This window comes from Pteropus medius, unplaced genomic scaffold (assembly GCF_902729225.1).
Source record: "Pteropus medius unplaced genomic scaffold, Ma_sr-lr_union100, whole genome shotgun sequence".
In the NCBI taxonomy this organism is placed as follows: domain Eukaryota; kingdom Metazoa; phylum Chordata; class Mammalia; order Chiroptera; family Pteropodidae; genus Pteropus; species Pteropus medius.
This window is the reverse complement of record NW_024352786.1, coordinates 15,241,485-15,257,192: the sequence shown is the minus strand read 5'-3', so window position 1 is coordinate 15,257,192 and position 15,708 is coordinate 15,241,485. Positions and strand designations below refer to the sequence as shown.

Genomic DNA, 15,708 nt, shown 5'->3' with positions numbered 1-15,708 from the left:
TTGAAAGCCTTCCTTTCTTTGCTCCATTGTATTGCCTTTGCTTCTTTGTCAAAGATCAGTTGATTATATTTACGTGGATCTCTTCTGGACTCTATTCGGTACCACTGACCTGTTTTTGTATTCTTTAACCAATATTCCACTTTCTTGATTATGGTGGCTTTTCAATATGTCTTGAGACAGGTAGTTTTAGTCCTCAGATTCCATTACTTTTAATCACCTTTTAAATTTATTGGAAGGCAAGGTGGCAATAAATTAAGCAGAAGGGTATATGAGTTAAATGAAAGCCTGGTCTCAGACAGTTTAGGATTAAATCTCAGCTCTGCTCTTATTAGTCCTGTGATCTTAGACATAGGTAAACCACTTAACTTATTAAAACTTCAGCTTTTTCATCCTTAAAATGGGAATTAAAGAAACTACAACATAAAATTGTGCAATTAGATAAATTATTGATATATAGTGTTTTGCGAGAGTGTCTTTCCAAGTCAAGGTGAGCTACATCATTATTTTCAGTGGCAACAGTTTTATTATTAGTAGTAGTATTGATGAAGCATCTGCTTTGCTGTCAGCCACTCTAAATTCCAAAACCAGTTCTGGAGTTTTATTATCTACGTAGCAATAGAGGATATTGAAGTTATTGTGAGTATGAAATCTAAACAAACCTAACAAAGCACCTGGCACAAGTTAGCTCTCAAAAATACTGGAGAATTAAATAATTGGAAATCAATCTCTCTGATATTCAAGTTCCTTTTCTGTAAAAAGCATGATAATAATAGCTGCCTTTTAGTGTTCTTTCCAAAATGAAATCAGAATATACCTTTAGTTGCCTGGAATATTATAAGGACTAAACAAAATACATTATTATATATTATTATTATTGAGAAATATTTTAACTACCATATTTGAAGTTTATCACTTGTCACATTCCAAATTATATATTTGAGAAAAATGGGATGTTGCATTTTGTTTGTTCATTTTTTGTTTGTTTTTGTATAATGTACTGATTGGTTTATTTAAATGAAAGCTATCTTGGAAGTTCAAAATAAAAAAAAGAAAGAAAAACAGAGCTGCTCAGTTTGAAGCACTAGCGAGTGAAGGATTCCTCTTATTTGACTCATTACCTCCTATTGAAGTGCCTTTGAAGTGTCTCTATAGAAGATAATTGGAAAACCAATGATCTAATCCATCTGTCACCATTGAGGCCAATCGGAGTTCAGTGTCACCCCAATGGCTGGGGGAAGGGAGAGGGATAATGAAGGTGCAGAAGTGGTTAGCATTTTTCCTCGGTTCTTCCTCATGGACGCAGTGAAGAATTAGAAAATTAGTTCAGTGAGATTTAGAAAAGATTTATTAAAAGTATATTTTAATAAGATAAAGCATGCCCCAAGGAGGCACATGGTTTCAGTGAAGAGCTAAAATACAGCGCTGTAACCATAATAACCAACACAAAGTGACCATAAAAAAAACCCCACAAAAGCCACACAAAAAGCCACAGAAGGGCAAAAAAGGACAAAAAAAAAAAAAAAAAAAAAAAAAGGCAAAAGAGACCGAGAAGCAGGAATGTCTGCATTATATCTCCATGATGGTTCCCAAGGCATTCCTGGTAATTAGCAAGTGAGGTCATTTTGATTGACATTTGGCTGTATATAACTCTTTGCCTAGTATGCATGTGTGTACCCAGAATTCTACTACCATTGGGGTGTCCTTTGTGCTCTCTCTAGTCTGGGTCCCCATTTCTCTGTTCCCCTGTCACTCATGTCTGACTAGTGACCTAATACAACCCTCTCATTTCACATAGGGAGGCCAAAAAGTGAATTTACTTCATCAAAGCTACAGAGAAAGTTAAAAACAGAACAGGAAGAAAGTCCAAGACCCTAAACCTCTGGTTAATGCTTTTCCTAAGTAAAAGGCATGAGCATGACACTAAGCTTGACAGTGACATTGTGATATATAATCTGTATATCACGTCCCTGGGAGGCAGGGACAGTGACATTTATTGTATTCTTGCAAGTGCTTTGGACATTGAATACATAGTTTGATGCTCTGTTCACTTCTTTCATGATTAAATGTTATTGATTCTTAGTCATTTGGTTTTATTTTGTGAAATAAAATTTTAATGCATATGTTGAGTTAGTATTAGGATACTCTGCAAAGTAAGTGAAAATTAAAAGTCTCATAGAACAGCAATCCAAATGACCATGCCACACAGAAGTAAGAAATGTACTATTCCAACTCGCTTAGCCCCCATGAATATGACTTGAAACATATTATTTTTTAAAAAATATAATATTTTCAATGAATTTGAACAAGATTTTCAAATATGTTACAATAGTAATATTTTGACATTAAAAACATTCTTTGGCATTAGAATCAAGTGACAAAGCATTTATTGACCCTTCAAGACAGATGATAATGCCATTTTGGTTAACACAATACATATTCATTATTAAATTTAAAAATATTTTCAAAAGTAAGCAATTTAATAATTATCAAATTGGTAGCTTAAAGGTGGTAAAATAACTTTTACTTTTTATATATTTTTGGTCCATTAAAATGGAATGTTATGATGTATTTTTTAAAAGTATTGGCTAGTAGAAATTAGAAGTAGACATGCTAAAGTGAGAAGTGTTGAATGTGGGTTCACCTAAAATATTACCAAAATGACTTGATGAGATATTGTTCACACAAAGAGACCAGAAAAAAAAAAAACCCACAAAAGCCACACAAAAGCCACAAAAGGGCAAAGGAAACAACCACTTCCATAAAGTATTAGTGAGGGCAAATTCAGGGTATTTATGAGATTCTGAAATTTGCTTAAAGATGACACATTAATGCAGAGGCTTGTTTTAAGATTTCATAAGGATCATAACGTAATATTCTAGGTTTGGTAGATATGGTAAGGTGAGAAATTTGAGGAAAGAGGATTAGAATTTTGGAGTGTAAACTGTCCTTTGATACTTTCTATGAGAAGTTGATGGGTCTTGCAGACAGTTCCTAAAATAAGTAATAAAGTTATTTGCCACTTTTTTTTTTTTCCTGGGCAAAAGTGTCTTGGAGTAGTGAAGTCATGATGATGAATGAACGAATAGTAAACTCACATTAATGAAGACAGCAAGTCGTGTAGATTTAGATGTTTTGGTTTTCAGAGAGGTCATTTGTAAGAGGGATTAAAGTAAAACACATAAAATCAGAAATTACATGTTCTTGCAAACTTTAAATATATAAAGATTTTTAATATCCTTCACAAATCAACACGTAGATATTTTTCCAAAAGTTTTCTTGGTTCTGTTTTAAACTTCTACTGATTGTTTGAAAAGTTGTATTCTGGAACCTCATGATGACTCCTTCAATGGCATTCTCACTGCCTCAAAGAGTTAATGACATTTTCACAGACAATTTATACCTTGTTTCTTGAAGTACCCTAGGGTGCCTTTTCCTCCAGCTGAAGGTACTAGATAAAGAGTCCACAGAGAAATTTGCCCTTAATCTCAGTAGCGGCTCCATTGCCTGCACATATTCCGTATCTAAACTTTCTCCTCTTCAGTTCATTCTTTCATTCATTCAACAAATAACTACCAGGTTCCTAGTATGGACAAGACAGTATAGCAGCATGGGGACCAAAATGAGAAAGAAGAAAACAGTCCCGAAGCTTCATTTCCCCATCTTATTGGGAAATAAAGACAATGAACAATTAATACCGTAATTGCCACAAGTGAGCTGAAGAAAAACACAGGCTGAATCCAGAAGAGCATATAATAAGAAAACAAACCCAGTGTGGTCAAAGACAGTCTAAGAAACATTTTTTGAGGGAGTGAATTTTAAGCATTGAATTTTGTGAGGAGTGGGATTTAGCCAGGTGAAATGGTAGTAGGAGGAAGGCAGTGGAGAGAATATCAAGTACATAAATAGTATTAATTTATTTATTAAGTTAACAAATATTCAGTCCACTATATTGTATGCTGAATACCTTTCCAGGTGTTGTGAATATAATAGTAAAAAGAAAACAAACGAACAAACGAAATGCCTGCTGTCACACAATGAGAGTTAAACTCCAAGATAGAAAAGAACATAATATGGTTATGCAGCTTAAAAAGTCATGTGTGGCTTGAGCTATGAAACAAAATAGAAGGAAATATTGTAGATGAAGCTGCAGAAATAGACGAGGTTAGATTAGTGAGGGCCCTTTTATAAGATGTGACAAAAAATTCAGACTTTCCTTAAAGATAACGGGAAGCCACAGAAGAATTTTAAGCATACATAGAATTGCATGTTATCTTAAAAAAAAAAAAAAAAAAAAAGGTACAGGTAGCAAGTCTGAAACTGCCTTAAAGTATACTGGGGGTAGAGAATTAAATAAATGGAGAGTAAATGGTAGTAGTCAGGTTTCTCATTGTCAGAGAAGGAAATTCAGATAAACAAGAAATGAAGGATAGAATGTATGTTGTAGTACTGGATTAGAGCCTGAGACAACAGTACGAACTCATGATTAGTTACACATACATACAGATAGATAGGTACAGAAACAATTACAGATATCCGCGTGTATATAGATTAGTATACATATGTTCTCTAGTTCTGTCTACTGGTTGGGCCTAGAAATAAGGATGCCTCAGTAGCAAAGAGCATACCCAGCATCCAGATCTTGCTTTCTAAATGATAATTTCTAATACAAAACAAAAACAACAACAACAACAACAAAAAACAAAAAACTAATATTCTTTGGATTAATGGCTGATTTTAGGGCTGGGGCAAGAAAATTCAAGATAAGCCAGAAGCATCTTCTAGTACCATTAAGAAATGTTTTTTTAAAAAAATGAGAGCATGTCAAAGGGATATAGGAACCAAATTAAAAGCTGTCCCACTGACCAAAATGTGGACAATTTGAGCAACAAAATAAATGTAATACTGAATTATAATTCTACATAAAATAATATTACATCAGTCCACATTGATATAAATAAATGATCAATAAACAAATAAAGGTAGATAAGACTAATTTTCTTACAGAAGTATTAAAAAATACATAGATCTGTAGATACTCCCTCCCAGAATTAAAGTTGATTTCCCGACTACAGCCCCATGCCCGAGAGTGCACTAGACATAGTGACTAGCTTTCAAAAACAGATAGGAAAAAAGAAAATTAGTAAACTTATAGTAGAGAAACCTGGCAAATACTACCCTAAAATAGTGATAAAGATGAGTAACATCAGTGATGTCATGTGGATATCATCTACCTCCCAATGTGATGTGATGACAAGGACACTTCAACTCTATGGTATTCTTTTCAAAACCTTATAAGCTGAATTGAATGAGAAAATCTATATATCTATATATCTATATATCTATATATCTATATATCTATATATCTATATATCTCAAACTCATTTTGGGTGATATACTAGAGGATATACAGTACTATTCAAGACTGTCATGGTATTGAAAAACAGGACCGAAAAACTATTGAAGACCAGAGGAGACTGGGAGGACACATAGATTAAAAGAATTGTCGTGTGGTGCTATAGACTGCATATTTGTGATCCCCTAAAATACGTTGCAACCTAATCCTCATGTGATGGTATTTGGAGAGGGGGCCTTTGGGAGCTGATTACGTTATAGGGTGGAGCCCTATGAATGGGATTAGTGCCCTTATAAATGAGACCTCAGAGAACTAACTCCCTTGCAGTGTAAGGACACAGCCAGAAAAAAGACATCAGTGAAACAAGGAAACAAACAGACACAGAATCTGCTGGCACTTTGATCTTGGACTCCCCAGCATTAAAAACTATGAGAAATAAAGGTTGTTTAAGACAACCGATATATGACATTTTTGTTACAGAGGCCCAAAGGGACTAAGAAACTTGGATAATATCAAGGAACACAGAAAGAACATCAGTGGAAAAAGTGGTGAAATCCAAATGAAATCTGGAGTTTAGTTAAGAATAAAATGAATGTCAGTCTCTTAGTTTTGGCAAATGTATCAGAGTAATATAAGATGTTAACAATGGGAGAAACTATGTTTTACAGAAACTCTTTGCTTTTTCTTTGCAACATTTTTATAAATCTAAAATTATTTCAAAATAAAATGTTTAAATACAAATAAATGAAAGGCAACTTCACACCTGTCAAGGTCTGAAGGACACTACACCTCAGCCAGGGTCATGTCTTTCTTCCCTTTGCTACTGAGTGTCCATTGAGAAATCTTCAAACACTACAAGTTAATTATATTTTAACAGATATTGGCTCTGAAAATGTTACTTGGATTTTTTTTCCCTCTAGTGGGCCAGAAAACACTTCAAAAACTGATTGTGTTGCTTTTTTAAAAATTTGTTTAGAATAACTGCCACAAAAAATAATAATTTCAAAAAATAAATGAAAGCAAACATGTTCTCGAAGATGTATTAAAGGGCAGAGAGAATATTATATTTGACAAGTCGACATTAAACATCTTATTTTTTGTAAATCTTTGAGATGTCAGCAATAACATTATTATAGAATACAAAGAATTAGTTTTAACATGAAAAACATTCAACATTACTTATTCCTTGGTGACTTTTAAGACACAGTTATTTTTGGAATGTTTTTAACAACAGGGCCATAACTACACAGCATGACTATGTGCAACTGTCTTCTGACTTCTTTCTAACGGATTTTTTTTTTTTTCACTGAGACCTACATGACACTGCTCTCACGGCTCAGTAATGAGCCAGCCAAGAGCTTGTTTCTATTCCACAGAACAGTTGTTTCCAGAAGTTACTCCATATTGGTCAGAAATAAAAGAGACAGCATATACTGTCGAGGTTTTTGCATCCGTTCATTAAACTCTTCCTGAGCAAGAGGTGCCCACAAAACCATTCTACTTGGGAGTTCTGCATTGCTTTAGACTTACTATAACCAAAACTTAGCTCAAGAATCTGCATTGCTTTCTAATTTCCCTAAACATTTGCAGAGTACTACATTTTCTAAGCCTTAAGAACTGTGGGCTCTGGCTCTTGTATTTATTTTAGTCTTTCCATTTAATAATAGGTGCTTCTTAATGATTCTAATTTGGAGCTATGTTTACATAGTCCATCCTCCATTACTATGTCTCATAGTACAATTGTTTTCCTGGTGGCCTCAGGTCTGGACAGTTCATTTCACAAGCCCTGAATAGCTGTCTCTTACTCTTCCGTTTCTTTCTCTACATTCTGATAAAGCCATGTCTCTTCCACTGCCAAGGAAAAACCTTTCTGTCCAGCACAGTGCTCAATATTCATGAAAACCATAATTTTTATTTTCTTTGATTTCTTGGTAAAGTAAAACACAGCACAAAAAATGAGAACCAATTAACCAAAAATGTAGTCTTCAAGGGGAAAAAAAACAACAACATATGTATCTACATTTTTTGTTTTCTAATGCTATTATTCTCTACTTGACTTGCGCTTGTCCTTCGGTATGTTTTAGCAGTATATTCCAATGGACCTCCATTAGACCTTCTCAGGGCTGCTCGAGCATCTTGTAATGTTTCATTTTTATATCCCATATATTATTTTATGTATTCTTGCATCCTTATATTGTTTTGATTTTATTTTGTCTTTTTGTAGTTTGTCTCTTCAGCAAAAGAGAAGGCCTTGAATGTCTATGATGGTCCAACTCACTGCCTAACATAGTTCAATGAACATAGGTAAAAAGAAAGAAATTATAATTACTTGAAACTCAGCTAGCTCATAACACATTTGTTGTTTTGATTTTGGGATGCATCACCGCTTCGTATCAGAAATTTGTTAACATGACTGTGTACTTAAGATGTATATCTATCTAACTATTCATTTCATACTGAGTGCAAATATAGTAATACAAGTAGGAAACTAGAAATTTTCACAGTTGCCACAATTTTACCACTTAGAAATCTAAAGATAAACACTTTAATAGTTATATATTATAATTTACATTATAATATATACATATGACACGTAATATATAATATATATAATTTACTTCTTACTTTGTCTTTTACTATGATATTATGAGTAATGGGCATAATTACCAGAGAATTAAATATTCTTTTAAAACATAATTTAAAAGACTGTACTAAAACTTATTTATAATAACATTACTATTTGGAATTTATGTATTTTCCATGTATATTTGTGCTCAACTAATTATTTCCTCAGGAAACACTATTTTAAAGTATAATTCCTGAGCAATGGTGTGCGACTATAAGAAAGTTATATTGTTTTCTCATCAAAACTATAAGGTGATATCTGTTTTATTTTTTATTAGTGAGGGAGAATATTTTCGTTATATTTTATGATTTTATAATTCACTTTTTATAATACTCCATTTACATTTTAAGTTTGAAGGAACCAATTGTTTTCTGTTCGGAAATCAAGTACTTAATATTTTAATACCAATCTCTTGTACACCATGTTTTCAAAAAGCATTTTACTGCTTTAATCATATCTGTTTACATTTTAATCTTGTTTATAATTTGTATGAGGTTTAAAAGTTAAAATTTTTCATGATCAAATTGATCAAAATTTCCATTTGTGGTATTTTTAATTTTATTCTTGGTAAGACTTTCTCATAATAAACATTTTTTAAAATTGTTTTTCACTTTTCTTTTTTTTCCATTTAATAATTTGATGTATGTGAAATCTAGTTTATTGTGTTATAGGAAATAAGTATATAAATATTTTCTTTTTCAAATAGTTAATTGATTTTCTTAAAACCATATATTGAATTACCTCTCTTTTTATCTGATGTTTGATTTTTACTTGTTATAATCCAAATATATAGTTTGGAATAAACATTCAGAATATGAACATTATGATTTCTTGTTCAAATAGCATTATTTCATTACAATAATAACTAATAGAAAAAAGCAGGTTAAATATTAATCTTTCCCACATATTTTGGATTAGTTTTGCTTACTTTTACTCCCAAGTTTATTTTAGGATCACTTTGTCAATGTTTTATATTTATAAATTAATATGAGAAAAATAAAATCCTTAAAAACAATTAATCCTCCCATTGAAAAATATCTTTTAATGTCACCAAGTTTTCCATGTTGGCCCTTCATGCAAACTGTTTTGTAGCCACGTTTCATAAGCTCTGTCTTAGTTCCTAGCATTGTTCTTGTCATACAGTATGGATCGTTAAAAACTGACTATATGTTTATTAGGCCATTAATTTATGAACTAGGTAGAAATCATTGTTTTATTTTTCATATTTAAATTTGGCTAATGTGTCACAAGTTTTCATATAATTTTAATAAAAATTGATTTCTCAGTTTTTATTTTTGAAAATTTCTTACAAAAATCATTGTTGTGGTTTGCTGGTTTGGGAGTAATCAAGAACATAGACTGAGATCTTTGTTCCCTCAAAAGCTTACTTAATACTATATTAGTAGTGCACAACAAGTTTATTAGCATAAATGTCTCATATAAATCTTAGAAACAGTTAAGGTTTTTGTGAATTAATAACCAGTTTATAAAGACTGGTTAAAAACCATCATCAACAATAAAAATAAAAGCACAACTTTTTTGCAACATACTAGCAAAAGGGGAAAGACCATATAAAGAAAATAAGAATAGAATATTTGTTTCCACAGTTAAATTTCCAGAAAGTTTTTTTTTTTTTAATTATTAAGTCACTGCAGAAAGGAATAGAAATGGAGGAATAAAGATGATTGAAAAACAAAAAAAGAAGAAAACAAAAAATTACTAACTAGAATCTAATAACCACTGCAGGATATTATCAATATTAGTTTAACGCTATTCTGTGGAAGAATATTTTTACAGGTGGGATTATTTCACAAGAGCATAGGTTTAGAAAAAATAAATTTCTTTTCTTTAGAAAGGAAGTATCCAGGGAGATCCAAAGCTCAATGTTTTGTATGTCTGTCTCAATCTGTTTCTCTCAGTTTCAATCTTTCTCATTCTCTGTCCCTCACCCTCCCTCCCTCCCTCTTTTTCTCTCCTCCCTCACTCTAATATAAGGCATTAAGTAGAACTTATCATTTCAAAAGAGACAATCGGCATGGCTATCTAACCAGTACACTATTAAAGTTTATATTTCACTGCTGTCACAGGAACAAGGTTTTAAGTTAGTTTATGACCCAGAGAAGTGTGTGTTAAACTTATATAGTAAGCCAAATAGAAACCATTAAGAGACATCCTCTACCTTCCAGGAATTTGAAATCTAATACAATTTCACCTTATTATAAATTTTAATAAATCAATCCATTTTTTTGATATCTATGTCTATCCAAAAAAGTGAAATTATTCTATCACTTTACATAGTTCAAACACCATTACTATTTGAAATTATTAAAAAACTGAATAAATTTTATTTTACCACTGTCGAATCTCTAATATGTCCATGACGCCAGACACCGAATCTTGTATTATCTTAATGTGGAGTACGTCTAATCTAAAATGAATCATTTTTCATATTTTGAGAATTGATAAAATGATATTGGATGAATTTTTCTCTCTATAAAAGCATTTACATTTTTTTCTTAACATGTAGACAAGATAAATGCATAGATAAGCAAGATTGAGTCAATGTGTCTTATAATGAAACCATCTTCATAAGCAAATATTGCTTATATCGAACAGACTAATTTTTATTCGGAAAATTTACAGTTTGTCATCTACATATTTTCCTCCCCATTGATTTTTTATAGCCTCCTTTTCAAAGGCAGGTATTTTCAATATGGTTTCATTACTCTAATTCATTAATCTGACAGAAACATTTTGAATTAAAAAAAATTTTTCAATCCATATGTTCCAGTCCACTGAAAACTGCTTTGGCAGTTTTAACTTACTATTTTATGTGCTTAGAATGAAAACAAGTGTGATCTAATAAAACCTATATACAGATTTAGTTCAAAAGACATGCATTTGGCTCTCTAATTGGAATACTAAAAACTATGAGAAAAAGGCAGTATAAGTCATGGTCTGGCATTTAGCAACTAAACATAGGAGCCTCTTTTGTGCGTTTCATGATTCGATATTTACATTGGCTTATTTTTACAGCTCAGAACATCTTTATATAAAATCCTTGAATGTTTTTGTATAATTCTGATAACTGTGTTTTTATGAATCTATCCTGTGGAATCAAACCTAGTATATATGTTGGGGTATATATAAAGTATATATTTTTGTTCATCACCTCATTTTGTTTTATTGTAATTGAATTTACTTTCATGTGTCAAGTATTTATATTTTTCTGCTATAAAGGACCTTCACTCTGTTTTGTTAAAATAAGCTATTTCTTAGGTAGCTTTATTAGGCCCTTTCCAAGCTAATGACTGGTTCCTTATGTGCGCTGGAAGTTTTCTGTGTTCATTCCTGGCTCTCCTCAGTCCCCAGTCCGAGGTGCAATCTAGTATCCAGTGCCTGGTATAGCCTCACTCAATTGAAATTCACTGTGATTTCCCACATATTTTGCCAGATTGAGATGCTGCTTTGTTTCTTGATTGACTGAGAAATGTCAACCTCTTTGCCAAGAATTGTTGCCTTGAATTCTGGATCAGTTGCATGATGATAAATGTCCGCTATCTCATGTGGATTCTCTCTGGTTCTCTTGCAATGAGCAACCTGCAAGCTAAAATGTGAGTGGGTTTACCATATATTATGGATGTTGTTTCTTATGTCACCTTGGATAACTCCCCTTCTCATTGGGCTCACTTCTCTACTTTTCTTGTTACCATACCAGATCTTTTTTCCTACCCACCTCTCACTAACCGCTAACTTAATTTTGCATAAAACTAATTCTACCTCACCCAGACAAACAAATGCATAAATTAACCTTTTCTAGTCTATATCATAGTGTCACAATTACGTGTACTCACCTGGCAGCTAACACAAATCTGATGCAATGTCACTGGTAAGTATCATTGTAAATATCTGTGATTTAAAAATAACTAATTGGGAATTGATTAATATTTTCTCATCCTGCTTCTTAAGCTATATGTTTTACCACTCTTTTATAATTTTTGTTAAATATTTATTGCAATGCTCCAAACTCAGTTTTAAATGCGTAAATAGAAAGTGACGTCATGTGGACATCAGAAATTAAATTTAATTTGAGAAGCAGGAGACTGTAGCAAAGAGATCATGTTCTTCTAGTCGGAGTAGCCTCAAGATGCCATGAGCCTGTGGAAGGTGGTCTTAGTATTGATAAATACTCTAACTGTTAAGAGAAATCAGATATCTGAATTTCACACACATCGTACCCTTAAAAAAGTTTTAAATAATTTAATTCATTTTTGAAAAGTGATAAACCAAGCCAATTTTTTCTATGGACACACTATCTCTCTCTTGGCCTGGCAGTGTGCAAGATTTGGCTTAAAGTATCCAAAGCTATACAGTGAATAGATGATTTTTATTGAAACAATTCATTTTAACCCTCTTCCCATAGAGATATTTTGTTATATTCACACCCAGAGTCCCTTATCAAACTTATTAATATATTTTTTTAATGTACATGTTTTAAATATTTTAACATATGTCTTTATAGAGACGCAAATGTTTAAATATCAAAAACTAGTCTTAAGAAATCTGGATCACAAACATCCTCCTCCATATTCTCAGCTGCTCGTTGGACAGTAGTGAGTATTTTATAAACTAAATGGTATTGGATCTGCATTTCTGAGCTCAGATCTTAATTTAGTCATGATAATGAGAGATAATTTAAGATTAAAAAGGAGTAACAAGTATCAAGCCTTAGAGGATAAAATAAAGGAGATTAGTTCAGAGAAGTCGATAACATAGCTAACAGCAGACTGTTTTGTTTATTTATTTCTCTTGCGTAAGGATCTATATTAGCAACAGGGCTACAAAATAACAAAAATGCCACTAAAATTGAGATACTGTGAGAATTTGGTAAAATATAGACAGTGAACCAGATAAAGTTTGTGCTTAGAAATAACCTAACTAAAAAAAACAGAGAAGTTGATAGTAAAAAAAAAATACAGATAAAAAAATACTTCAGATGATTTTTACAATTTGATAATTTCCTTATTGATTTCCAGGGAGTTCCCTGCACGTTCATTTAAAATGGCACACTGCAAAAACCTCTCAACCGCATTTTTCCCACCAGCTTTCGGTGCAATTCTCTGTTTCGTATTACTTCTCCAAATAATTGTCTGTATTTTCTACTTCAATTTTATTTCTCCATTCTTTCTTAAACTTATTTCATTCAAGCTTTCAGTCCTAACCATTTCACAAAAACATTATCATCCAATTCACAAATAATAGCCACGTAGCTGAAACAATGGTCTACTATCTTTCCTCATTTTATTTGACCTGTTAGTTGTGTTTGATATAAGTTGAACCCTCTTTCTTAGGTGCACTTTCTTTATTTGGCTTCCAGGACAGCAATCTTGTATTTATTGTCCATTTTCACTGTGATTTCTCAATTTCCTTTGCTCTTCACTTCACTTTCTAAAGTCTGTTAATATTGGAGTGTCTCAGGGCTCACTTGGAGGTACTGTTTTCTTCACTAACTACACTCATTCGCTGATATAAATGTAGCTTGGTGACTTTTTATAATATTCATATGTATGAAATAACTCTTAAATTTATATCTCCATCCAAGCCCTCTGCACGCAACTCCAGATATATGTGTCTAAATGTCTACCCTAAGTCTCCATTTAAATGTCTAAGAGATGTCTCAAACTTACCATGTCCAAAAACAATCTCATCATCTCTCAAACTTAACTGCATTTGCATTTTTTCTATCTCAGTAAATGGCATCTCCATCCTTCAAGCTGGCCCTCTTAAAACCTTGATTTCATCTTTGTACCCTTTCTTGTATGACCCCCAGATACTCCATTAGAAAATTAGATTGCTTCCCTCTAAATAGCTTCAAAATCAATCACTTTTTTTTTTTTTTTTTTTTACTCAGCTGACTCTGGCTTGAACCACATCACCTCTTACTTCCATTGTAATCATCCTGATCGAGCCATCATTATCTTTCACTTAGACTATTGCAATAGCTTCCCAACTTGTGTCTTTGTTCCAGTACTGGTTGCTTACAATTACTCTCAACATAGGTGACAGTGAGACTTTTGAAACATATGTTAGGCTATATCACCCATCTACACAAAGCATTTCAATCACATCATATTTAATACCATGTAAAAAACAAAGTCCTTGCAATGACCAACATGGCCCTCCAGGAATTCTGGTCTCTGATTCTATACTGACTGCTGTCCTCTTTGCTGGATCTATTTCAGGTACACTGTCATCATTGATGTTTCTTGAACATACCAGGCATACTACACATTAAGGGTCTTCCCACTGACTTTCCCTTTTCACTAGAATGCTTTCACCTTTAGATATTTATATGGCTAACTTTCTCACATCCTTTAAGACCTTACTTAATGGACTTCTTAACTAGTCTCCTCTGACCTTCCTGATTATAATTTCAACCATTGCCACAGCTTCACAGTTCTCTTGATCCTTCAATCTCTTATTTCTTTCCATACTACTCATTAATTTTTACATGTGTGATTTAATTATGTTCATTCCCTGTCTCCCTCTGATAGTACATAAATTCCATGATAAAAGAGATTTCCATATTTTTTTTTCTCTGTTGTACTACGGGCCCCACATGAGACACACAGGGAGTATTTGTTGTATAAGTAAATCAAAAAGACAAATGGCGAGATTTAAAAAAATGAGTTAGTCTATGGCTATGCTAACCTGAACAAGCCCGCTCTCATCTGATCTAGGAAGCTAAGCAGGGTTGGGCCTGGTTAGTACTTGGATGGGAGACCACCTAGGAAGACCAGGTGCTGTAGGCGGAAAAAATAAAAAAATAAGATATTGTAAGCTGACAACGTCCTTGCAATCTGTGAGGTCAACAAAGGGTTGCCTAGCCTAAAAAATAAAAAAAATTAAATTAAATTAAAAGAAAGAAAAGTTAAAAGTTAGGAAACATAAAGGATTGACTGAGAAGGTACAAATTATATTTAAATAGAGTTCCAGAAGTAGACTTAAGAAATAATGTAAGAGGAAAAAAATTCAGAAAAATAAGATTAATTTACTCATAATTAAAAAAATAAGATACACAATTTCATAGTGAAGTGGACACTAATCACTGGCTTATAAACAGCAATGAAACATAAATGGATTTTTTTTGTTTCTAAAATTCAATATCTTTTGGCCATTTTTAAGATATATAATGGTTTGTTCTAAAAAATGTGCTGAGATAAAACATATTTTCTCATGAGAAATGATCATAAATTTTCTCAAGGGAAAGTAATTTAAATTTTTTTACATCAAATATATACTAATTTATAATCCGATTCAATTCCAGAAAAGCTCATTTTCATAAAAAAATTTTATATAAAAGGTAAGTTGAATGAAGTAAAGCATATAATTGAATTAAGCTAACAATTTTGTCTCAAGAAACTATAAAATGTATTAAATATTAATAATTAGTATTTTATTTATTTATTATAAATATTCTTAAATGGTGTCCTGCTTAAAAGTAATTAGAAACTAAATATTATGTTAATATTGAATGATTATTTTTTATTAAATTTGTAGAACTCTTTTATTTGCTAATTGGAATTTATTTTCTCTGACTATTCTATAATTACAACTTATGCTTATGCTGGCTATACTATACATACTAATCAACCATATTACTTATATGTATTTTACCTACCATGCTATTGATAACTAGCATTTGTATTTCAAAAATATTTTATGAAGT

The 15,708-nt window shown here is 32.1% G+C and overlaps 1 pseudogene; it reads left to right on the top strand.

Moving 5' to 3' along the window:
• The first annotated feature begins 14,672 nt into the window (after nt 1-14,672).
• LOC120591282 (uncharacterized) lies at nt 14,673-14,791 on the top strand (annotated as a pseudogene).
• Nucleotides 14,792-15,708: the final 917 nt, after the last annotated feature.